The 26,099-nt window shown below is 45.7% G+C and overlaps 1 protein-coding gene across 3 annotated transcripts in view; it reads right to left on the reverse strand.

Annotated features, from left to right (window-relative positions):
- The window catches only part of SPIN1 (spindlin 1), a 72,461-nt gene extending 65,465 nt beyond the window's left edge, over positions 1-6,996 (reverse strand). The window contains exon 1 of one of the 3 annotated variants that reach the window (XM_087444793.1): positions 6,888-6,996. The gene's annotated coding sequence lies outside the window, so the exon portion shown is untranslated. Of the gene's footprint in view, positions 1-4,957; positions 5,214-5,932; positions 6,033-6,887 lie in introns of those variants that run through there. The other 2 variants (XM_087444791.1, XM_087444792.1) reach the window with 2 other exon arrangements.
- Between the last annotated feature and the right edge of the window lie 19,103 nt (positions 6,997-26,099).

Raw genomic sequence — 26,099 nt, forward strand, 5'->3', positions numbered from 1 at the left:
TCAACCCGTCCGGCTGTGGCTCCCAGCCTGCTCGTGTTCTTCCGCACTGTACACGAATCTTCCTTTCCCAAATGCTCGCCCTAGGGACCTCGAACTCCAGCATCGGGCGGGCAGACACCAGCCTCATCTATAAGCTGCTCCGTCAGCTCCTACACCACGTTAACTCTGATCCCTAAACCCCCCTGTCTCAGACACCCCTGTGCAGCACCCGAGACACAACCGCCCGGCCTCCCTCTTCCCTTGGACAATTCTACTGACCGTCCAGGCAGTTTGAGCACTCACAACCCAGGCACTGAACGAAGTACTAGCAAAGTAATTATGGGCAAAAACAGTCTCTGCTTTCATGAAGCTCAGCATTTTTGGGAAAACAGAAATGACGTAAACGAATGTAACACTGTAATTTTGATAAGCACCAGGCAGGACAGCAATGTCTCTACCAAGAGGACGTGACTTCAGGCAACTCAAGAAAAAAAGTCAAAAACTTCAGAAAACTGATGGCTGCTGTAGCGAGAGATGGATATATGGGTGTTCCCTGGACTATTTTACGTTTATTATGAAAATCTGCGAGCTCACACAAAAATAATGTCACGAAAAACTGGTGCTTGAGCCAAGCCCTAAGGAAGACTAGGGATACGTGAAACAAGGACAGAGGCATTCCCAGTGGAGGAAAAGGAGTGCACGCTGCCTGGTGCAGGAGATGGCGGACACAGGACACGGAAGAAGGCCCGCCTGGCTGGAGCAGGGAAAAGGGGGAGATGTGGGGCAAGGGAAGCCCGAGGCCCCAAAGGCTGAAAACTGTGTGTGCCCTGGAGGCCGCGCCGTGAAGTTTTACTTTTAAAGCAATGGGAAGCCACTGAGAGTTTTAAGTAAAAGGTGATATAATCAAATCTGCCCTTTTTTTTTAAATGTAATTTTTTGACACTAACAAAATTACAAACATATTTACTTTTTACCCAGCAATCTCAATACCTTAAAGCTATACCTGCACAAATACAAAACAATACATCCACCAGGTTATTCACTGCAGCAATATTTACAACAGTAATAGAATATAAACAACCCAAATGTTCACCATTAGGAGATGAACTGTAACCACAAAAGAATGGAAAAGAGCTTCTAGTCAGTGATCTCCAGAAGACAATAAGGAAAAAGGAAGAAACAAAACAATGTACGTAGAGTTCTGTCTTCCGCTTAAGGAAAAAAGCAAAGCAAAAATATATGTATGTGCTTATATTTGCAAAAACAAACACTGGAAGAATAAAGCAGAAACTAACAAAAATGGGGCAGGAGGGAACAGTGCAGGGACAGGGATGGAGGTCAGACTGGGAACATACCTTTGTTATCCAGCTTTGACTTCTACCCCACATAAATATTTTACATACTGAAAAAAATACATTAAATAAAAAATTCAAGCAACTCTTAAAAGTTAAGGATTTCAGGCAAATAATGAAACTAATAATCAAATTGGTAACATAATCAGAGGGAAAATATTTTCAAATGATTTTATAACACAGAATGTCAACTATACATCCTTATGTGGATATATTTTAGGAACAAAAAGAACTGTAATAAAATATAAACCTACAATCACTTTATTGTTACCGGTGTTTTCAAACTACTACATTTATGTTGTAGGATAAATTAATGTTGCTAAGAACGCAAATTTTCAATGTTAGAGAAAAAACGATAAACTCCAAGTAAAAACCATGTAATGTTAAATACGAATTGGAAACATCAATACAAAATCAAAATTTATATATTTCCCAAGTCTGTCCAATGAAAGCAGGGGCACCCTTGTAGCAATAAGGCCACGCAGCACGAGATTTTGCTATCTAAATTCCTCTCTCCAGAAAAAGGAGCTAAAAGGACTGGCTGATCGGTATTGGTCAGGGAAAGCATAGTGAGTGTCAAATATCTGGTGCAGAAAGCAATAAGATTAAGGGGGTCCTACCCAGTGAAGAGAACTAGCTTGAGAAGACCTCGCCATGCCCCAGGTGGCACAAGCAGAGGAAAAACACACTGAAAACACAAAACTCCATGGGTCCAATGATCCTCAAAAGAGAGAAAGCAAAAAGAAAAACTACCAACCACCACCACCACCCAACGCCGCACACAGGAAAAAGAATATTCTTACCACTTGTGTCAGGACCTAAAACTCAAGCTATAATATTAATTCAAATATAAAATTAGTTAATATATAGATATATAGATCACGTAGATATATATGTCTATAACATGTATATATACCCGTGTAAACATATATATGTTTACATAGACCATTTATAGATACAGAGATCATTTGTAGACAAGTCCAAAAATTAAACCTAGGTTATAAGGATTTGACTATAAGTAAACTGAACAATCTACTATAAATGAATAGTCTAAGTTTAAAAAAGTTGTTCTGCCTTTTTTTCTTAAGACATTACTACAATCTAAAAACACCTAATATGGTATTAAAAAATGCTTTTTACTACTAGTCTTCTCATTGACTCAGCATTTGGATAAAATAATATCCATAACAAATGGATCCTTCCCCACCGCCCCCCCCCAAAATGGTAACGCATTTAACATTCTAGGGGCTCCAGACGGATTCCCCCTGCCTCAAACAATATCATCTGCCTTCTCCAAGAGGCCAGACCCTGTAGACTAGAGAACCTACACCGGCACACTCCCCCAACCCACTTTTCACACTGTTCAATGCCTTTCAACGGCTTGCGCCCAACCACAGGTTAAACACCAACTGCTGTGACGCAATGTGATATGTAGAATTGCTTAAAATCTGGCCCCAATTCATCCCTAGACAGACCGGCCATGCCAAACTACAGGTAGTGTCTGCCATGCTAGCATCATCATGACCAATACCCACAAGGCACTTACTACATCCAGGAGCCCAAGGAATCACTTCACCACATAGAGGCCTGCACTTGACGAGGTTGGCGTTCTCAAACCCATTTTACAGATAAATACCCTCATGGGAGTAAACGATAACACGGGGCGATCTTTTGGTTAGAATCCAAATCCAAGACGGTCTCACCCTCTCTTCCTGCCTCCGCTCCGGCTGTCCCTCCATCTACACTTCCTTCCTCTCCAGCTTTTCTTCTTCTCCCTGCTGGAGCATCAGCTTGTCTTCCCAGACACTCTCAGCACAGAATTTCCTCATCAGATGCACACATATTTTCCCTACCTGACTGCAAGGTCTGTAAGGACACATCTTTATGTATTACGCCCATACATGACTTGTTCTAGAAAGAACTTATGGCAATTTTAAGGCCATAAAATAAGCACCCAATAAAGATTTAATTAAAAATTAAATTGAATACTGGGGCACAACTAAGCAAACTGTTCCCTTCTACATGAAAAAAATATGCTAGTAACTACAGCCAAGTTCAAAAGCAGGAAGGGGAAGGAAATCAACAATGATTGGCACCAGCTGCTGTATTTCAGGAACTGCACTAGAACTCTACAAATCCATTTCATTTAATTCTCCTCACAGCCTTACGTGATAGGTTTCATCGCAGCTTATGGCTGAGGAATCGAAAGTCTAAGACAGCTACGTCATGACTCAGCTATGTGGCTCTGGACCAGTCAGGAGTGGCGCTGGATCTCAAACCACCTCCGCAGAGCTGAAGGCCATGCCATCTGCACCTTCAACTCCAGAGCTCACGTCCTTTCCACAGCACCATAATGCTGCCCAACTGAACACAACACTCGGGCAAAACAGTTCATTCCCTTCTCCCCATTTCCTTCATTCAAGGAAAAGGGAAAGAAAACATTTAATTAAGCATCTAATAAACAGGAGGAAGTACCTCCATGGATATATATTAACTGCTCTTTCTCAGCAAACTAAGCTCCTGCTAACAGCTAAGCCAAAAGAAATACCTAACAGCATTATTTTTAATCTCTAAATAATCCAGGTGATTAACTCTTCAGAAACAGTAGTATCCTTTTCACGTATTTCTAATATACCAGGAAAAAAATGCTAACAATTCAGGAGTGCAGTCAGTGAGGTCGTAACTGTGTGTGCAATCGGGTCAGTCATTAGGAAGTGAAAACACCATAATTTAATTTCTTCTAGTGAAGACTTCAAATTAATAACTCTCATAGTATCTTACCAATAGGAAGAGAACTAAATTTGAGGTACTGCCCATAAGACGCACAGGCACACAGAAACCACATCAACCTCCCCGTTCACAACAAAGGGAAAAGTATCATTATCTAAAATACATTATGATGACACCCATGCCCAACATTTCACTGTAACCTGGATTTCATGGGTGTTAAGAGATACTACACTAAAAAAAAACAAAAACGGATCTAGGGCCAAATGTGGCAAACTGGACTGCAATTTCTCAGAGCCCTGCATGTGACTGTGACCCTAAGGGAGAAAGAACACTGCACTGTTTCCCAAACTTAGGTGACCAAGGAACTCTTCGTTTTTCTTGTAGCATCTCTCAGAACTAGTGTCACAAAAAATGCCACCTTAAGCAGCAGTGCCTCAGACAGGCCAAAACTATGTAAATATTGTTATTGTGTTCCGATTTGGTAATGAAAGGTACTGTCAGAAGCAAGACTAGGGGAATTCCAGGAATCATTGAAAGTCTTTAAAAAAAAATTCTAAGTTAAACACAAACAGATGACTAAAGGCCTTTTTGCCTTACCCATTTCAAAGGAACCATTTCGTTACTCAGAAGATTAAAAACGAAGAAATTCTATCTCTCTCAAGAAACTAATACCTACGACCCAGAATTCAGACATAGACATATTGTGCAATCTTTATATATAATTATCAAGTCTGACGATGAACGTTCTGTAAATTACTAGCTACTACACTTTTCTGGTGTTTGCTCATTAACGAAGGCTGGGGGAGTGGAGGTGGGGAAGCCTCCTCACTTCCCTTGACCTCCGTCTGAAATTGCACAACCTCTTCAAGATGTTCGCAACCTCTAAGAGTGCTCACACGCTCAATCCGTCCCGGTGTACACCCCGAGGGCAGGTTTAATCTTCACTTTCTAAGCAAAGCTATGTAGAAAGCAGGGACGGCACTCTGCATCCATCCTTCCAGGCTGCAGTTCCCTTCCAGAAAATTCCAACAGAAGGAGGCTGCACAGGTATTCGCATTTCGATAGGTGCGTCGTCCTTGGCACAAGTCACGTTAGATGGTGTAATCCCTGAAAACACCGAACTGCGTCTCGTGCTGCTTTCTGACGCACTCGCTAAAAGAGCCCAACGGCCGTGCCTGCCCTCTCCCCGCCCGGCGCGGGCGCACCCCGTGAAGCAGCGGCGGCCGCCACGAGCGTCCGCCCCGCGCTGCCGCCCAGGCCGCGTCCCTGCGCAGTGTCCGCGCCGGGCGCCCGGGCTCCGCTCCGCACCGCGGCCGCGCTCAAGGTCACCGCGCCGGCGAGAAAAGTGCGTGTGTGCGCGTGTGTGAGTGCGGGTGTGTGCGTGAGGGCGAGGCCGCGCGGGTACGGCGGCGGGCGCCCGCGGACTCTCGCCTCCTCCGCCGGGGACCCGCCCGGGCCGGGGGCGCCGCGCCTCGCGGAGTCGACCCCGGGGACCGAACCCCCGCCCCCGCCGGCCCTCCCCCTCCCCCGACGGGGGTCCCCTCCCCCGACGGGGGTCCCGTCCCCCGCCGGCCGGGTTACGCAACAGCCCCGCCCCCGCCGCGTCGCCCCCCCGCCGGCGCCGCGGCCGCGGGAACAAAGCGGCGGGCCGGGCCGGCCGGGCGGCGGGCCGGGGCGGCCGCCATGTTGGCGGGGGCGGCGAACAAAGACGCGCGGCCCAGGCCCCCGCCCGCGGCCCGGCCGGCAGGGGCGCTGTGCAGGCGCCGCCGCCCGGACAATGCGCCCGGCCCGCCGCTCCCCGGCGCTGCCGCCCGCCGCGCCCCGCCCGCGCCCCCGCGCGGCGCCCGCTGCCCGCGGCGCGCGGGCCTCACCTGCCGGCCGCCCAGGCCGCCGTCCGCAGCCTGCGGGCCCGCCGTCCCGCGCCACGCTCCCGCCCAGGCCCGACCGAGCCAGACGGCGCCGCCCCGCCCCGCCCCGCTCCGCTCCGCGGCCGCCGCCGCCCGCCCCCGGCCGCACGGCGCACGCGCACTGCGCCCGCAGACTGCGCCGGCCGCGCCGCCCGGCCCCGGCCCGACGGGCCGCACTGCGCAGGCGCCTCCGGCGGCGGGGCGGGGCCTGGAGGGCGGCGGGGCGGGGCCTGGCGGCGGGACTAGGCCCGGCGCTGCTCACCTGGCGGCGGGGCGGGAAGGAGCGGGGCGGGGCCTGGCGCACTCACCTGGTGCCGGGGCGGGGCCGGGCGCCGCTCTCACTTAGCGATGGGGTTGGCGGGCGGGGCGAGGCGGCGCGGGCGGGCGTAGCCTGGCGGCGGGGCGGGGCGCCCTCTCACCTGGCAGCGGGGCCCGGGGGCGCGGCGGGGCTGGGCCCTAGGTGCGCACGGGGGAGGGGCGGTGTCCAGGAGGCGGGGGCGGCGCCGCTCGCGCCGGAAGTCAGGCATCCTGGAAGTTTCATTTTCGCGTGGTGGGAGGACTTTCGCGGCAGGACCGGCCCTCCTTGTCCTTGGATTTAAGCAGCCAGGCGTCCTGGGGCGCGCTCGCCGCCCCGGTGCCCGAAGCTGGTGCAGTGGCAAGGGTGTCCGCGGGCTGAGCCCCCGGCGGCGGCCGCTTCCTGCGCGCGGACCCTGCCGCCGCAGTGCGCCACCGCCGCCGGGACCCAGGCCTCGCCACCCACGCCTCCCCCACTGCCGGGGGCTCTGCAGCCCCGCGCCCCAGTGCGCACCGCCCCGGGCCTCGCCACCCACGCCTGCCCCACCGCGGGGAGCTCTGCAAGGCCTGACCCCACCCCCACCCCACCCCGTGCCCAGCCCCCGCCACAAACGGGAGAACTCGCCGGTTTGTCTTCACAGGTCAGGAGCCAGGCATTCCTACGGTCGCTTGTGAACTTGTTTGACTTGTTTCACCCAGGATGCCCTCTGAGCCTTTGTTGGTTGTCTGCAGGAGGAGGGGGACAGGAAAGCCGTTTTGACTCCTGCGAAATTCAGTGCGGGACCTGAGGCTGAATCCCGGGTCTGAACCCAAGTCGCCCCACCCCCTCCCCCAGCCCTGCGCTCTCCCCTCCCCCCGGCCTGCCTCGCTCCCCCACCCCACCGGCCCGGTGTCTTCGAGCGGAGCGGGTGACAGGGCGGACGTGGTTCCTCGAGTGCGACAGTGGGCAGCCACCTGGAGATAAACCGCCTCCCCGAGAGTTGTCAGGTCGGATGACAGGACATGTTATTGGAAAGCACTGTACGCTGTAATCTACAACACAATTGTTAGTTAGCAATGCTCCTTGAGATTTTATTGGCACCTTTTCTTCAAAATAAGATTGATACGTGCCTGCTCAAACAATTAAAGTGCTCATCTCAGATGACACACTTGGCAGGCATGGGAAGTTCACAGGCCAAGGAGAGAGCCGATTTAGACACAGACGTACAAAGTGTATCACCGTGCTTAGCAGTTAGGAAGTATTGAAAGTAGTTACCCTCGTTTGTGTGTTTAATGTTCGTGGTGCAGACAGTAGGAGAACGTTTCAGGAACAAGGAAGGATGGGAAGGAGGCGGGGGCCAAAGAGTCAGCTGGTTGAAACACTGCAGTGGCTTCCCCTGGGTTTCTCCATCTCCCCACTAGTGACGTTTGGGGCCAGATGATTCTTTTTTAAGGAGGAGATTTGCCAGCATTCCTGGCATTTACCTGCTAGATGCCAGTAGCACACCCTCTGCCCCAACGTTATGACAACCAAAAATGTCTGCAAACAAGTCCAATGTGTTGTCCCACCCCCTCCCTCCTGGAGAACCCCTGGTTTAGATCTTGCCTCACTGGGAGCTATCAAGAATGCACAGGCCAGGGAGGTCAGCCCTCCCTATGTCTGAAAGGACCACTCTAATGAGGAGGCGACCCTGCTGCTAGAAGTGTCTCAACCACCTGCAGAGCCTGGCTCATTAGGATGCTGAATGTTGAAAATTGATTTTTTACATCACCCATGCACGTCTGCCAAAAATGTTTAAAACGAATCTAGACACGGGGAAGAAATCTGACAAATCCAGATTGAGAGCTATTCTGCAAAACGGCTCCACCGGACTCTTCAAAAAGTCAGTGTCAAGAAAAACACAAGGGGCCGGCCCGGTGGCATAGCGGTGAAGGTAGCACTCTTCCGCTGCCCGAGATTCACCGGTTGGGATCCCGGGCGCAGACCTATGCACTGCTCATCAAGCCACGCTATGGTGGCGTCCCGCATGCAAAACAGAGGAAGATGGGCACCGCGTAAGCTCGGGGCTAATCTTCCTCAGCAAAAAGAGGAAGATTGGCAACGGATGATAGCTGAGGGCCAATCTTCCCCACCAAAAAAAAGAGAAAACAAAGCCAGGAAATCTGCCCACACATAGGAAACCACAGCCCATCCATTGCATGACCCTTGACCCTCCACCAGGTTGAAGGAAAGAAGCTATGGAAGAGGTTTGGGGACAACTGGAGCACTTCGTATGTGGAACACTCATTAGAGAGAGTGTTACTGAATCCTCATTCAATACCTAGGTGTGAGGGGGCTATTTACGAGAATGCCCTTCTTAGCAGAGGTGTTCTGAGTTCAAGAGTCCCGGGGTATTTTCAAATGGCTCAGAACAGATGTATTTGATCTAGAGATAAAGCAAATGTAGAAAATGTTAACAATTGGTAAATCTAGGTGATGGGTATATGTGTGTTCCATGTGCAGTTCTTTCAACTTTTCTGGAAAACTGAAATTTTTCAAAAGAACAGGTTGGAAAAGTGGAATCAAAGTTATTTCATGAACTTCTAGGATGCTGAGTAAGCCACATTGCTTCAGCTGTCTTCCAACTTGCTAACCAGGCATTTCCAGAAATTTAGATAGATAGGTAATTTCTTTATAGTTCTCAACCACACTCAACTTCTGGAGATTAGGTCAGAAAGGCCTACATATATTTTTCCTCCTGCAAGAAGTCTATTGCTGGCAAATATAAATTGGCATGTTATAATTTCAGCCAGTACTAGGCCTGTGTCTCTTTTAATGCTGGGTCCTTGGGCTCCTACGTGGGGAGAAGGGGATTTCTGCCCCAGCGCTGAATACACTCGTGATGTGGGAGTGGGGTGAGCTTAGGCCCACAGTGGACATTGGTGTGTTCACCCCATTGGCATTGATGTGATAATTGGAAACCAACCCTCAGGAGCCTTTTCAAATTAGTTATATTTATTATAGAATTATTCAACTACGAAACACAGCAAAAAATATTCAGTATCCAGTACACACACCCCTCACACACAGATCATTCTTTGCATTAGCCCAACCTCCTAGGTGGGTGCATCATGGGCCACCAGTCACCTTGTAGGTAAGGATGCTCTCTCCCCAGTGGCTGCTTGGGTCATCCCCTGATTGGTCCCATGGCCTGCTACCACTGGCCAGTGGGAGCAAAGGTCGTTGAACTGGGAGCACTCAGGGTTCTTACCCCGACGTGTTGGCCCTCATGATGGGGGCTCCTGCTGGCTTTCCCACCCCCACCAGTGGCTATAGGTTTGTGGCTCTGCTGATTAGGCAGCCCTAACGTGTGAACCCTGATAAGATGGTGGCCTCATGAGGACAGAGGCAGCTCTTCTTTGCCAGTCCTGGTAAGGCACTGGGGCCGGATCTCTGACTCAGAGCCACGTTGATACACCCTCTATAGGAGGAAACATGAGATCTAGGGCTGTTGTTCAGGATGGTGGTGACCAGAGCCTGCCTGGATGGCCAGCAGTGGGACCAGAAAGAGGGGAAGGGGTAAGGAGAACTCTGGAAGGGGCAGGGTCAGCTCTGCTGGGAACTCCTCCAGGTATTTAGCCAACTTGGAGCTCTAGGGGCTGTAATGGGTGGGGATGGATTCTCCAAGCCTCTCCTCACTCTCTGTCACATTATCTCTTCTTTTGAGGAAGATTGGTCCTGCACTGACATCTGTTGCCAATCTTCCTCTTTTTTTCTTTTTTTCTCCCCAAAGCCCCAGGACGTAGTTGTGTATCATAGTTGTAGAGTTGTAGCTCTTCTATGTGGGAAACCACCTCAGCATGGCTTGATGAGCCACCGGTGAGTAGGTCCGCGCCCAGGATCCGAACTGGCAAACCCCGGGCCAGTGAAGCAGAATGCACGAACTTAACCACTACACCACCAGGCTGGCCCTGCGTTATCTCTTCTTATAAGCTCCTGGAGGGCAGACCCTTTGTTCCTGTTCTCTGCTGGATCTCCACTGCCTAGACCAGAGCCTAGTGAGAGAGCAGTTCCTTCAAGACCCTACGGAAGACCGTTGGTAGCCTGTGGTGGCCTCCCCAGGTTTGCTCCACAACTTCAAAGCAGAAGTTATTCTTCCAGGAGAACTAAACTGTTAGGAAAAAAACCCAGGTTCCCCTGAGATGCTAATGTGGACTCTGGAGAAGGCACACCAGTCCTAGGCCCAGCCCCCTCCCCTACCACCCCAATGCCCTCTCTAGGTGTTAAAGAACCAGGTTCATTTTGCGGCTGCATGATTGTGCCAATCACTGAGATGACGAGTTTGCAAAGAGAAAGGATTTAGTCACAAGACAGCCAAGTGAGGAGGCGAGAGAACCAATCTCAAATCCGCCTCCCTGAGCAATGGGAATTAGGGATATTTATGGGATAAGGGGGCGGGGTTGGTCTGAAGTAGAAATAGATGATTGGAGGTAAGGAGAAGTGAGGTAATTGATGATCTGCACGAGCGTAGTCAAGCTTCATGGCTCATCATAGGACGCATGTTCACAAAATGGCGGCATTACCATGATCTGAGAGTGGAGTTTTCAGCTTGTTGACATCAAAGGGTCACTTATTGGTCACCCGCACATGCCACTTGATGAGTTGGTGGTCTCAACTGGCCTGAACCAGAGAAGGAGTCGACTCTCAGTTCCTGAAAAACTTAGCAACCCCATCCATTGCCATGGTGACCCAAGACTCAGAGATGTTACCTATAGGGTGGGCTTTAGTAATGCATTATCTAAGTACTTTTGCAAACAGACAACTAACTGAGTATAGTTAAAACAGGTTGGCCTCCGGTTTTGTAGAGTCTACCACAACCAGGAGGGTATGAGACCCCCCTTTCCCACTCTGAATAGAGGCATCTGGCCACCTTGCTCCCAGGAAGCCTCAGGCCAGGTAGACCCCACACTAAAGCTTCTTCCTATTAGACGGGGAGAGAGCTGGCCTGTTGAAATCCTCTCTCCTTGGAAGTCTGGTGGCAGTGGGACTGGAGGGTCAAGGAAGGCTGCTCTCCTCTCAGGAATCCTGCCTCCTAGAAGGTGCACTCTCTCCACACTCACTTTTGGTTAATAAGTTGCTCCTGGAACTTCAGCACCATGCCCCTCCCAGGCATCTCTCAAACGATTGAAACTGTCATTGTCACACACTGTTGAATGAGGAGCAGGACCACCGGAGTCTTTCCACTTCCTGGCTCAACAAATATCACATGGCCCCTTTGGAGAGTGAGGCACCACGTTAGCCTCTGGAGGGGACCCTGTGCCTGCACACAAGAGAGTTTACACTCCGTGGAGGGAATGTTGCATGGTGCTAAGGAGGTGTTTGCTGATGAAGCCTCCAAGAGAGAAGCAGGAGGAGCAGAGTTCAGCCATCTGGTCAACTACACAGCTGTCTCTCTTGGCTCGCTCCCCCCTCTCTGCAGGTCATTTTCTGCACAGCAGGCAAATAAATGCTTTTAAATGTCACCTCCTCAGAGAAGCCTCCCCTGACCACCTGCACAAGTAGATTGCCCTGTATACTCTCTTTTATTATTCTTTGTAGCACTGATTCTCTTTTGTAATTACATACAGTATTGATTTGGTTACTTGTGCATTGTCTGTTCTCCGCGTGGTTATAAAATCCAGAGGTCAGAGACAATAGGTGTTTCTCTTATCACTTAACCTCCTAGAATACAGTCAGGGTTCAACAACCACTTATTATAAGAGAAGGCCTGGCTCCTTCCGGGACTCCTGGGCCACGTGGCTTTATTAGGACACAGGGCTTGTGAAGGGCCTCAAATACCAGGACACTGAGGGATTTCAACTCTCCTCCCAGCGCTTCCTGGGTTATGTCAAGGATGGAAATAAGTTCTGTACAGACCCACCCACATGTAAGGGAGTTTCACCAGCCAGGAGGAAACAACTTAAGATGTTCAGTCAGGTTTGTGAGGGATTTTGTTGAATCAATCTGGTGCTATCGAGAGGAGAATTTGGAGTGAGAATCTCAAAACATAGCAGACCCTGTAGAAGGCTACTGGAATAACTTTGGAGGACAGGATTTGAACTTGATGGAGTGCTTATGAAAAGGGAAATATAATAATTTTCAAACGGCAAGCAAACTGGATACTTGATGAGAGTAGGGAGTTATAATTTTATTGGGGAGGGGATGATGGTGGCATTGTGGTTAGGTTGAGAATGAGGGAGTCCTCAACATTTAAAGAACCATCCTGAAGGATTTTCATTAAATGATATGATGGTACAATTATGCTGATTTTTCTCAACAGACTGGTTTTGCCTGTTCTTAAGCTTTATATAAATGGTATCAAACAGTGGCATGCCTGCAGATCCCATAGTCCTTCAGTATTGTGTATGCATCCCTGGGGACAGTATAGGCAAACTGGAAGACAGCAGCTGTAGGATGTATTCCTAAAAGTGCGGTTGCTGAATAAAGAGTATGAGTATTTGTGTGGATAGATACCACACCCCTACAATGATATCAAGATTTTAGACCTTGGCCTATTTGCTAGGTGAACAAAACCATATCAAAGATAGTTTTTATTTGCATTTCTCTCATTATAAGAGAGGTTGGTCTCTTTTCATATATTTAAATGTCATTTGATCCTAAGGAATCCACTATTACTTCTAACTTACTATTAGAAGTAGTAAACAAGGTCAGCAAGGTTGTGGGATATAAGATCAATATCCAAAAATCAATTGTATTTCTATATAGTAGCAATGAGCAGACTGAAAGCGAAATTAAGAAAACAATTCTATTTATAATAGATTTCAGAAGAATAAAATAGGAATAAATTTAACAAAAGTAGCACAAAACTTATATTCTGAAAATTACCAAACAATGTTGAACAGAATTGAACAATTAACTAAGTTTGAAAGTACCCTTTGGGGGCCGGCCCGGTGGCATAGGGGTTAAGTGTGCACGCTCTGCTGCGGCGGCCTGGGGTTCGCCAGTTCAGATCCCGGGCGCGCACCGACACACCGCTTGGCAAGCCATGCTGTGGCAGCATCCCATATAAAGTGGAGGAAGATGGGCACGGATATTAGCCCATGGCAGGAGGATTGGCAGATGTTAGCTCAGGGCGGATCTTCCTCACAAAAAAAAAATACCGTTTGTTCACGGATTGGAAGACTTAATATTTATAGATGGAATACTCCTCAAATCAATCTACAGATTCAACACAATACGTGTCAAAATCCCAGCTGACTTTCTTGTGGAAGTTGACAAGCTGATCCTAAAATTTTTTTTTAAATGTTTATTTTCTAAACAGTAAAGTTTCTTTTTCTTTTTTTTTTTTTTTGAGGAAGATCAGCCCTGAGCTAACATCCAATGCCAATCCTCCTCCTTTTGCTAAGGAAGACTGGCCCCAGGCTAACATTCGTGCCCATCTTCCTCCATTCTACATGGGATGCCACCACAGCATGGCCCAACAAGCGGTGCATCGGTGCACGGCAGAGATCCAAACCCGGGCCACCAGCAGCGGAGAGTGTGCACTTAATCACTACGCCACAGGGCTGGCCCTGATCCTATAATTTGTATACAAATTTAAGGGATCCAAGGTAGCCAAAACAATATTGAAAAAGAAGAATAAAGTTTGAGGACTCATACTTCTCAATTTTAAAACTTACTACAAAGCTACAGTAATCAAGACAACATGGTACTGCCATAAGAATAGACATACAGCTGGATGGAATAGAACTGAGAATCCAGGAATAAACGCTCACATTTACAATCAATTGATATTCAACAAGGGTACCAAGACAATTCAATGGGGTCCCAGTCTTTTCAGCAAATGGTGCTAGAAGTGTTTATCCATGTGTAAAAAATGAAGTTGGACCCCCATCTCACACCATATGTAAATATTAACTCGAAATGTATCAAAGACCTAAATGGAAAAACTATAAAATGCTTAGAAGAAAATATAGGTGTAAATGTTTGTCACCTTGGATTAGGCAATGGTATCTTAGATATGACACCAAAAGCACAAGCAACAAAAGAAAAAATAAGTAAACTGGTGATCACTAAAAGTAAATCTTTTGAGCTTCAAGGAACACCATAAAGAAAGTGAAAAGACAATCCATAGAAAGGAGAAAGTATCTGCAAATCATAGATCTGAAAAGAGATTTGTACATAGAATATATAAAGAACTTACAACACAATAATAAAACAACAAACAGCCCAATTAAAAATGGACACAGGATCTGAATAGTTCTCCCAATAAGAGAAGCAAATCACCGATAAGCACAAGAAAAGATGTTCAACATCGTCCGCTATCAAAAGGGCCACACATTGTATAAGTCCATTTATATGAAATGTCCAAAATAGGCAAATCTATAGAGACAGACAGTAGGTTAGTGTTGCCTACGACTGGAGGGACAGGAAGATTGAGAGGTGATGGCTAAGGGGTGGAGAGTTTCTTTATGGAATAATGAAAATGTTCTAAAATTGATTGTGATGATGGATGTATAACTACATTAAACGCTAAAAGCCAATGAGTTGTACACTTTAAATGGATGAATTGTCTAGTACATAAATTACACCTCAAAAAAAGTCGTTACAAAAAGAATGAAACAGAGAGCAGTTGTAGGGGAGGAAGACAATTCCTCTACCCTCTAGGTCCTTCTGGAGGTCTAAGAATTAAGTTGACACAAGAGAGAATAACAGGAAAAAATCAAACGAAGCTTTATAACATGTACACATGGGAGAAACCCGGGAAAACTGAGTAACTGCTCAGAATAGCCAAAGCCGTCACCTTAAATACTACTTTCAGCTAAAGACAGAGGAGGATGGGGCCGGCCGGTGGCTTAGTGGTTAAGTGTGCGCACTCCGCTGCTGGCGGCCTGGGTTTGGATCCCTGGCGCGCACCGACGCACCATTTCTCTGGCCGTGCTGCAACCACGTCCCACGTACAGCAACTAGAAGGATGTGCAACTATGGTGTACAACTATCTACTGGGGCTTTGGGGGAAAAAAAAAAAAAGACAGAGGAGGATGTTGGGGGTGGTGCTTTGGGACTTCAAAGGGGACGAAGGCAATTCACCTGGAGATGGGGCAGCAACTGTTTGTTAAACAAGTGTTTGCTGGGCCTTCTGTAGACAATGTTATCTTACAGTATTAGCTCCTTCTGGGAATGGACCTTCTATCTTAAATTCTTTCAGGCAGTTGGGGGAAGGTCAAAGTTTCTTATAGAGTCTTTTGTTCTTAAAAATAATCAAGGCAAGGAGACACATTTTGGGGTGGCCAATTCTGATACCCCACAAAGTCATTTCACGTTTATTTCTTGTGAATTGTCCATATCCTTATTCTATTCCTCTATTTGCATTTTTGTTTTCTTTTTCTCCTTTATTCATAGTTGCTCTTGTGAAAGATGACATGAGTGGAGCCATGTTAAAGTAGAGCCGGGGCAGCCATTTCAGAGGAATTACCTCGCAGTCTTGTTATCTTTATCTTCCAAACTGGACCAAACCACCAACATTCCAAGAAGTCAGTAAGGATGAGAATGTGTTGTCTGTAAGGACTGATGGAACTGGACTTTGCTGATGACTGAATTGCTACCAATCAATGAAGCACAAGTCTAGCCATTTGCCTGATGACCAAATCTCAAGCCAATCTATGAAGTATAAACCTAGGCTTACCTCATCTAGCACCAATGAACTCTTCTTTAACACAACTGACCTCATCTTCTTCCTTTTTTCCCCTAAAAACCCCAAGCCCCTCTCCTATGATTGAGATACTATTTGGGTTTCTATCTGAATATGTGCTCCCCAAAATGCAATTCTATGATCCCAAATAAACACTTTGCCTTTTAAAGTGGTTTCTGTTTTTGTAGGTTGACACATTGAAGCATATTACTTTTTTGTCATATATGTGGCAAAATTTTTACCCAATTTTGGAGAAAGGAAAGTCTCTTCAATAAATGATGTTGGGAAAACTGCACAGCCACATGCAAAAGAATGAACGTAGAACACTATCTTTCACCATACACAAAAATTAACTCCAAATGGATTAAAGACTTGAAGGTAAGATGTGAAATCATAAAACTCCTAGAAGAGAATATAGGCAGTACATGCTTTGACATCGGTCTTAGAAGCATCTTTTTAAATACCATGTCTACTCAGGCAAGGGAAACAAAAGAAAAAATAAACAAATGGGACTACATCAGACTAAAGAGCTTTTGCAAGGCAAAAGAAACCAGGAACAAAACAAAAAGACAACACACTAAATGGGAGAAAATACTTGCAAATCATATATCTGACAAGAGGATAATCGCCAAAATATATGAAGAACTCATACAACTCAACAACAGAAAAACAACCTGATCAAAAAATGGGCAGAGGATATGAACAGACATTTTTTCCAAAGAAGATATACAGATGGCCAACGGGCACTTGAGAAGATGTTCAATGTCACTAAATTATTAGAGAAATACAAATCAAAACTGCAATGAGTTATCACCTTACACCTGTTAAAATGGCTATAATTACCAAGACAAAAAATAACAAATGTTGGAGAGGTTGTGGAGAAAAGGGAACCTTAATTCACTGCTGGTGGGAATGCAAACTGGTGCAGCTTCTATGGAAAACAGTATGGAGATTTCTCAAAAAATTAAAAATAGAAATTCCATACAACCAGCTATCTCACTACTGAGTATTTATCCAAAGAACTTGAAATCAACAATTCAAAGAGACTTATGTACCCCTATGTTCATTGCAGCATTATTCACAATAGCCAAGACATGGAAGCAACCCAAGTGCAGATTGACTGATGAATGGATAAAGATGTGGTATACATACACAATGGAATACTACTCAGCCATAAAAAAGACAAAATCATCCCATTTGCAACAACATGGATGGACCTTGAGGGTATGATGTTAAGTGAAATAAGCCAGACAGAGAAAGACAAACACCATGTGATTTCACTTGTATGTGGAAGGTAAACAAACACATGGACAAAGAGAGCAGATTAGTGGTCACCAGAGGGGAAGGGGGTTGGGGGGTGGGCATAAGGGGTGAAGGGACTCATATATATGGTGACTGACAAATAATAATGTACAACTGAAATTTCACAATGTTATAAACTATTGTGACCTCAATAAAATAATTTAAAAAATTTTTACCCAATATTTCATTTGGCTTATTCTTTTTCCCGAAAAGGTTTAAAAATTTTATGTAAACAAATTTGTCACTCTTCTTATGTTGCTTCTTCATTTTTTACCATGTTTAGAACGGTCTTCTGTCTTCCCTATAGTGCGTTTTTTTCCTCTCACGTTCAGAAGCATTTTTGTTGTTGTTGTTTAAAAACTTAAAATTATAGAATATAACTTTAAGCATTGGAAAAGATTAATTTTGACTTTGTCTTTAAATAAACATTTTCTCGTGTTTTTAATGTGGCTTACACCGTCAAATAGTCAAAATCTCCTACTTACATTTTCTATCACAATATTAGCCTGTGTCAGCGACAGAAGACTTCCCTAGAAATCAAAGACAAGCTTTCCGGAGGGTCACTAGTTCTGGGTGTGTATCTGTGTTGGTGCATGTCTGTCCCTGTGTGTGTGTGTGTGTGTGTGTGTGTGTGTGTGGTTTTCCTTGTTCCTGGGGTGCACACCTTGCTTAGGAGGCTGTAGAAAGAGCCCACCCCCTCTTCTCCTGGCTGGACATGCTTAAGGGCATAAAGGCATAAAAAATCACTTTGATTTGAAACTAGAAGTAATCAGCACATAACGGAAGAGATTAAATCTATGAAGACACGATGCTTGCAGACAATCACCCTGGAGGGTGATTATTTTCACAATTTGCCTTCAAGACTAGGTTATCCACCAACTTCAGTCAGGTGTGTGTGGTAAGTGTCCCAGCCAAGGGTGGTGCTGGGCCTCAGCACACCTCCTCTGGGGGTGAGGATGATTCAGAGAGTTTGAGCAAACCCCAGGCACATGCAATGAGCTTTGGCATTCCAGTGGATAAACGCTCGAGGTGCAGCCTGAGGCCAGGACGGGACCAACACCACGGGAGAGCTCAGCTAAGACACTAGCAGCGGGCAGTGGCAGCCTATGGCCAGAGAGGCTCCCACCACGAAAGATCTGTCCCAAGTCCTGACGCGAAGGCCGTCTACCTTTCACAACGTCACTGGTCTTTTCCTGCCTGGGAGGAAGTGGGGCGGGCTGGTCTCAGCTGTTCTTCCCATACCCCGCCCCCCCAAATCTGTGTGGTCTTAGGGGTTTGCCATGTGAGTCTCAAACCCAGCTTGTAGACTTAACAAGTTTTTTTTCTCAAACTAAAATCCCTGCCTTGAGACCTCAGAAGCCTGCTTTGTAAATCAAAAGCCAAGAATTTTGTTATCTTCGGTCTTCTGATCAACCCTCCTTTGAGGCAGGAGTGTTGGAATGTTCTGAACAGATGAATTCCAGACGTGTTTGATCTGGCAGTTAAAACCCTTTGGAGCCAGCATCCCCCTGTGGGAATGTGCGTCCGTGTGTACTAGCGCTAATCTAGACACAAAAACTTGGCACAACTTAGCTCTTTTTCCTGCCTTGGACATCGATTCAATTCAATAGAAGGTACCCAGTTAGAGCGCCTGCAGTGACTCTGCTGGTGATAATGTCGCGCTAGTAGGAGGTGGAGGCTAAGAGGAAGAATTTTCAATACGTCTGGGAGAGAGGGATTCTGGTTCTCAAGGACAAAAGTCAACTGGCCCTTCGAAGCTCTTCTTGGAGTAGTAAAGGCAAATCTTTCCACAATTACCCTAGTTCACCTTCTGTGCTCTGGACAATCAGCCCTCAGTGGGGGAGGCTGCTCTGGACCCCTCCCCTATGACTGCGGAGGAAGAGCTGGACTCCTTGGGAAGAAAGGAGAGATGAAGGATTTTGTTTTGTTAAAACAATTTCTTATTAGAAAGGTGATGCATACTTGCTGTAAAAGATACAAACAATACCAGAAATGTATAAAATGAGTGTGTCCCCCCCTCCCCCCCGCTGCTCAGGGCAGGCCCCTGTGGACCTACAGAGTACTTCTTTTGATACTGACAAGAGATTTTCACATATAGAGGTATATGGGGTAACTATTCAAGTTCAAAACTGATTTGTTTTGAACTAAAGAAGCCTGACTTACGGCCTATCAAACATACATTGTCCATCTGCTTTAACCATCAAAGTGAAGAGTGCACTATCTTAAGGTAAGAATGCAGACATTCCCTCCTACACCCTATTGGTAACGCCCCTATTAGTCTCTTTCTGGACAGCAGGGTCATGTTGACCTGCTAATTTGTAATTGAATACCTCTTTGAAACTCTGATGAATATGTATCCTGGGCGTGTTGGTTGTATGTTGTTTGTTCTCAAAAAGATATAAGACTGTACTGAAAACCATGCTTCTCCAGAACGCTTTCTTCCTTTGTGGAAACTGCCTTCCTGATTATAACCCTCACCTTGGCTCAAGTGAAACTCACCTTGTCTCTCTTATCTATAGAATGGTTATTGGTTGGGCCAGCCCCGCGGTTTAGGGGTTAAGGTTTAGGGGTTAAGTGCTCGAGCTCGGCTACTGGCGGCCCCTGGGTTTGGATCCCAGGCGCGCACCGATGCACAGCTTGTCCAGCCATGCTGAGGCCAAGTCCCACATACAGCAACTAGAAGGATGTGCAACTATAACATACAACTATCTAGTGGGGCTTTGGGGAGAAAAAGGGAAAAAAGAAAAAAAGGAGGAGGATTGGCATGGATGTTAGCTCAGGGCTGATCTTCCTCACAAGAAAAAAAAAACACCAAACCAAACAAAAAAGAATGGTTATTGGTTATTTTGCATCAACAACACTCAAGCTACTTTGTGGGCCAAACTTTATATTTTAAATCAATATTTGCCTTATCAAAGTTATAAATTTAAAATTAATGAATTCTAAAATGTAAAAACCTAGTTATTTAGGTTAAAATTATATTTCTTATTTTTCTATTTATATATCTAACAAATCTTTAAATCATTTTTAAGGAGGTGCTTTTATACAACTTAGGTTTCCTTAAACATTTTACAATACATTTGATTTCCTTTGTAAGAGCTTGAGTTGTTTGATTAATGAACAGGATTTTCCCAAGTAGTCAGCCAACCTTAACATATTCATAAATTTTAAGTTCTTTTAAACAGTCTGGTAATGTTTACGAAAAGTAAGATTTTGTTTTAAAATTAAAAAAATCTAAGCAGTTATTAAATTACACATTTTGAACTGAAATCACAAGACTGCTGGGCCCAAAAATCTCTTCAACTTTAAAAATACTTAAAATATCAAGTATGCACAAAGTATTAATACTATTACTATTTACTATTAATTAATATTAATATTAATACTATGTCATCAGGTTTACACCTATTTTTAAATCTTCCTGGATTAAAATACATTTACACAACAAAGACACAATCATGTGAGCCCACCCGAGGTGGGGGCGAGGGCATCTTCTGGAGCAGTGTTATTTCCTCGGCTCCAGAAAACCCAGGAGATCCTTCTCAAAACAAGGGACACATTTCTGGGCCCGGCCCGTGTTCTTTTTTTTTTTCTCTTTTTTTTTTTTTTTATTAATTCCCCCCCCCCTCCCAAAGCCCCAGTAGATAGTTGTATGTCATAGTTGCACAGCCTTCAAGTTGCTGTTATGTGGGACGCGGCCCCAGCACGGCCGGAGAAGCCGTGCGATCCGAACCCGAGCTGCCAGCAGTGGAGCGCGCTCACCTAACCGCTAAGCCACGGGGCCGGCCCTGGGCCCGTGTTCTGATGACTCAAGTTGTGCATGACCAAATTCTCCCAACTGATAATTCTGCAGTCTCCCCTTTAAGACAGTAGCTAACCACCTTGCATTTGGGATTTTTGTCGTTTTGTGGCTCCTAAGATATCTAACTGACATTACTTGGGTTCTGTATTTCCTGAGGTTCTGTCCAAGTCTGCACCCACAAATTCTACGGTCTTTTGAAGGAGTTCAGGACATGCCACCCCAAAATAGGTCTATTTGGTATATTGATTATTTTGAGCAGAAGGCATCTGAAGAAAGCCAATGCTGGGAAAGGCTTTCTCTGAACTCTCCTTCTCTGCCTACAGACGAATGCTCCAGAAAGAACTCAATTGTCATCAATCCCCTACCGGGAGTTTCAGCCCCTTGGGAAGATTCTCTCTCATCACAGGAGAGGACACTAGAGTCACCACCACACCCGGATGACTTTGTCCGGAACGTCACACCTCCTGTCTGTTCCTCTCAGGGCCCAGTCATCTTTCCCGGGATCATCTCATCTCTCCTAAGCGGCCACGCCTGTCTCCCTTTCCCTGTTGAGAGGATATCTAAGCTCAAATCTCACATTTTGGGTATTCATTTTTATTCCCTGTGATGCCTCGTTCACATAATATTAAAAATCAAATTTGCACACCTTTGTTCTGTTACTCTGCCTGTTGTCAGCGTATCTCATAGACCAGCCTTGGGACCTAGGAGGGCAGGGGGAAGGTCTTTTCTCCCCTACCCCTGCCCAGCACAAACCTCTTCAAAGACAGCTTGGAGAGACAGGCACACAGAGTTCGGGGAGAAGGTGACACTCCTCTGCGCTGCCACATCAGTAAAATGGACCTTGGCAATCAGGAGTCCACAGCATCCCCTCCTGTCCCTCACAGGAGCTGGCCTGTGAGCCAGGCCCAGGAGGAGGGATAGAGGAGGGACAGCATCCCAGGCAGAGGGTCCCAGGCCACTCCTCCCCCCTCCTCCTCCCCTCATCTCTTCGTTCCTGGGGAGAGTCTCCTTCATCACTCCCTTTAAGCAATTTTATTGTGATATGCAGACAGATTTCTGGAGTCATCTGTGGAGATGTCTCCTCTGGGGCTCTCTGCCCTGTGAAGTCTAGCCACCTTGGCCACCCCCATCTCTCAGCCCTGTCCCCTTAACTCAGGGGGCTGGCCACCCCCCGGGCTACCCTGGGCACCCCTCCCTGCTCTGTGGCCAGCAAACTCTCCAGGCAGCAATCCAGGGACCACTGCCCTGCCTGCCTATTGTCCAATGGCTGACACTGTTGTTTCCTATATCTGGTCTGTTTCTTAGTCAGATAAGGTGGTAGATAAGTCTGTCTCCATTGCTCCACTCTTACTGGAAGGAGAATCACTCCCTTCATGACCTCTGAATGGCCAGTCCTCTAGGCCCTTCATTCTTAATGAGCATAGGGCTCATGGACCGCCAGCAGCGCCTGGGAGAACAACCCGCTCTGTGAGTCACTGTCTTCCATTTATCCATCTCTCCTGCGGCTTCATACACAAGTTGTGTGCTGCCCCAGAAACAAGCTCAAGAGCAATAAAATCCACATTCTGGTTTAAATAATACACCAAAACCGAATGGAATTCGAGTTAAACAACAACCCCACCTACAAACAGCATGAGAAACACTGTATTGTTTAGCTTGCCCAAGGTCTGGAACAATTACTGCTAAATTATCACTACAACAGAGATCCTTGATCACATATTCGTTTTAATGAATTTGGCCCAAGATCCTCCTCTTTCTTGGTCTCATTTTGGTTTTACTACAAAGCTATTCTTCCTTGTAAAGCTCTTTTAATCCTGGAGCGAACCCAACACTGAGCCTCAGACGTCTCTTCATTCACTTCCCCTACAGCCCATGTTGTCTGCAGCTGGAGAGCCCACTTACATGGGGCAAGGGAAACACGTGACACCGTGCCAGTTACAGGGCATTTTAACTGAACCAATGGGGAGTTCATTTTGGGGAGAAAGACTTAAAATTACCTGGTTTCCCATACCTGGCTGTCAAGCAGACAAAGGGATCCGGCAGGATAGAGGCTCACTTGAGCGTGTTCCAACAGCAGGCATGTTGTTGTGCAGGTGAGCAGCCGAAGTGCTCATCCTTCAGAGCATCTTATTAATAAGTGCAAAATGGAAGAGTGCATAAATGCTGGCAGGTCGCTGTATGTCCATTTTAATCATTAATTCATTCATTTCCTAAATGCAGTAATCCATCTGATACAATCCCACTCATTCAGAAACGTGACTGCCACGTTTTAAGTGATCCAATTCTTTGGACCACAGTCACATGATTATGGTGGGATCTTTACATATTCATTGAGCATCTACATTGTGCCCAATTGTGCTTTATTCTGATAAATTTACACCTCACACCCAGGAAATTCAGAGAGTCAGAGGCACAGAACTAGTGGACAATGACCAAGTAAGCTGGTGTCCATCCACATACAAGAGAAAGCGCCTCAAAGCTAATGAGCTTATAGGTTTAATAAAACACTAAATAATGTACCCCAAGTTTCCATGTTATAGTAACATTATTGTGCAAATTTTATAGCGATAATTGTTAAAAGGCTTGTTCGTAAAGCATTTTAAGTGTTTTTAGTAAAGTTATTAGTAAGCTATTCTGTGTAATTTGTACATCTATGTTCAGTGTATCTGGAAATGGAGAAAAATATTGTGCTCAGATGAAGGAACAGTGGTAACAGAGTTCTTTATGGGGTCAAACACCATTCTGGCAAATCCTACTCTAAAACTATCCCAGCATGTAATAACAGCCAAATATTAACAAGACTTTTAAAAAAGTAAATAAAAAACCACTAAAATGAAACAATATGACCCCTGCACATGGAGATCTCTACAAGATGCTGCCATTTTTTTGTAGTCTTTTATGCCAAAGGTGTAGAAATAACAAAGTCTGATATTTACAGTTACAGATACCAGGCTTCCCGCCCTGCCCTCCTGCCCTTATTCATTTAGCAGATATTAATTGGGTGCTTTCTGAGTTTTTAGGCACTGTTAGGTGCCAAGGATATCGTGCTTAACAAGATGTGAATAATGCCTGAAAAAAATGAAATGCGACCACAACAATACAAAACAAAAGGCTTTGCTATCCTGGACATTCCATGTAAATTGTTTCCATGAATTAAACATGTAGAATAGTTGCATCCTTTGGCACCAGAACATCTGCCCATTGAGAGACATGATGAGGCCACACGGATCAGTCACCTGAGCCTCGAGGTAGGAAAGCATGTTAATCCAAGTGCAAGCCCCGGAAATCCAGAGCACGTGTGGTGCAAATTAACCTAGTGCCTAAGTGCAGAGGATGCATTCTCCTTGTTTGTCTTTAAAGCATTTGTCTAGGTTTCGATAAACCTGATTGAACGCTTTTCTAAAAAGATTTCACTGTATTTGTAAGTTAGGAGGGCTGGCCTTTTGAACATGGAACCTTACAGGAGCAATATCCCATAGGACATTTCAGGATAACCTTACAGGTCTGTGTAGCACCCGTGAAGAAAAATTGATTGAGATATAATTCACATCACATGCAATTTAAAATGTATAATTAGATGGTCTTAGTATGTTCACAGAGTTGTGCAACCATGACCACAATCAGTTTAAAATATATTTATAACCCCCAAAAGACCCCATACCCTTTAGCAATCACTCTCCATTCCCTCCTCCCGCAGCCCTAGGCAACCACTAATTTACTTTCTGTCTCTGTGGATTTACCTATCCAAGACATTTCATGTAAATGGCATCAAACAATATGTGGTTTTCTGTGAATGACTTCTTTTACTTAGTATAATGTATTCAGGGTTTATCCATGTTGCGTTGTAGTGTGGATCAGCACTACAGTCCCTGTTATTGTAGAATAATATTCCATTATATGTATATATCACATTTTATTTATCCATTCATCAGATGATGAACATTTGGGTTATTCTGTTTTGGGGCTGTTATGAAAAATGCTGCTATGAACATTCACACACAAGTTTTTCTGTGGTCTTACGTGTTTATTTCTCCTGGGAGATGCCTAGGAGTGAAATTGTTGCCTTATATAGTAACACTGTGTTTATCATTTTGAAGAACTGCCAAACTTTTCCAAAGTGATTCACTATTTTACATTCCCACCAGCAATGTGTGAGAATTCCAATTTTTCCACATCCCTACCAACACATTTTATCTTCTGCCTTTTTAATCATGGCCTTCCTAGTGGATGTGAAGTGGTAGCCCATGGTTTTAGTATGCATTTCCCTGATGGCTAATGATGCTGGGTATCTTTTCGTGGGCTACTTGGCCATTTGTATATCTTCTTTGGAGAAATGTCTATTCAAATTGTTTGCCCATTTTTAAATTGTGTTATACATCTTTTTTAAACTTAAACTTTCTATTTTGAGACAATTTTAATGTATATGTTTTGTGTATGTGAAGAAGATTGGCCCTGGGCTAACATCTATCTTCCTCTGCTTTATGTGGGATGCCGCCACAGCATGGCTTGATGAGCAGTGCGTTGGTGCACGCCCGGGATCCGAAACTGCAAACCCCAGGCCGCTGAAGTGGAGCATGTGAACGTAACCGCTATGCCACCAGGCCTGCCCCAAGACAATTTTAGATTCAAATGCAGTTGTAAGAAATAATAAGGAGAGATCTCATTTAGGCCAAATGTAACATCTTGTGAAACTACAGTATAATATCAAAATCAGGATATTGACACCGGTGCATCAAGATTCAGAACCTTTCCATCCTCACAAGGATTCTTCTGGACACCTTCTTGTAGCCACACCCACTTCCCTCGTACCCTTATCCCCTTCTGAACCCCTGGCAATCACTACTCTGTTCTCCATTTTATAGTTCTGTTGTTTCAAGAATGTTATACAAATGGAATAGTACAGGACATAACATTTTGGTATTGAATGCCTTTTTCACTCAGCATCTTTCCCTGGAGTTTCATCCAGGTTGCTGAGTGTATCAATACTTGGTTGCTTTTCATTGCTGAGTAGTATTCCAATGTATGGACGTACCACAGTTTGTTTAAGCACTCACCCACTGAAGGATATCTGCGTTGTTTCCAG

This window comes from Ceratotherium simum, chromosome 20, assembly GCF_057802395.1.
Source record: "Ceratotherium simum simum isolate JZ-2026a chromosome 20, ASM5780239v1, whole genome shotgun sequence".
Classification (NCBI taxonomy): Eukaryota; Metazoa; Chordata; class Mammalia; order Perissodactyla; family Rhinocerotidae; genus Ceratotherium; species Ceratotherium simum.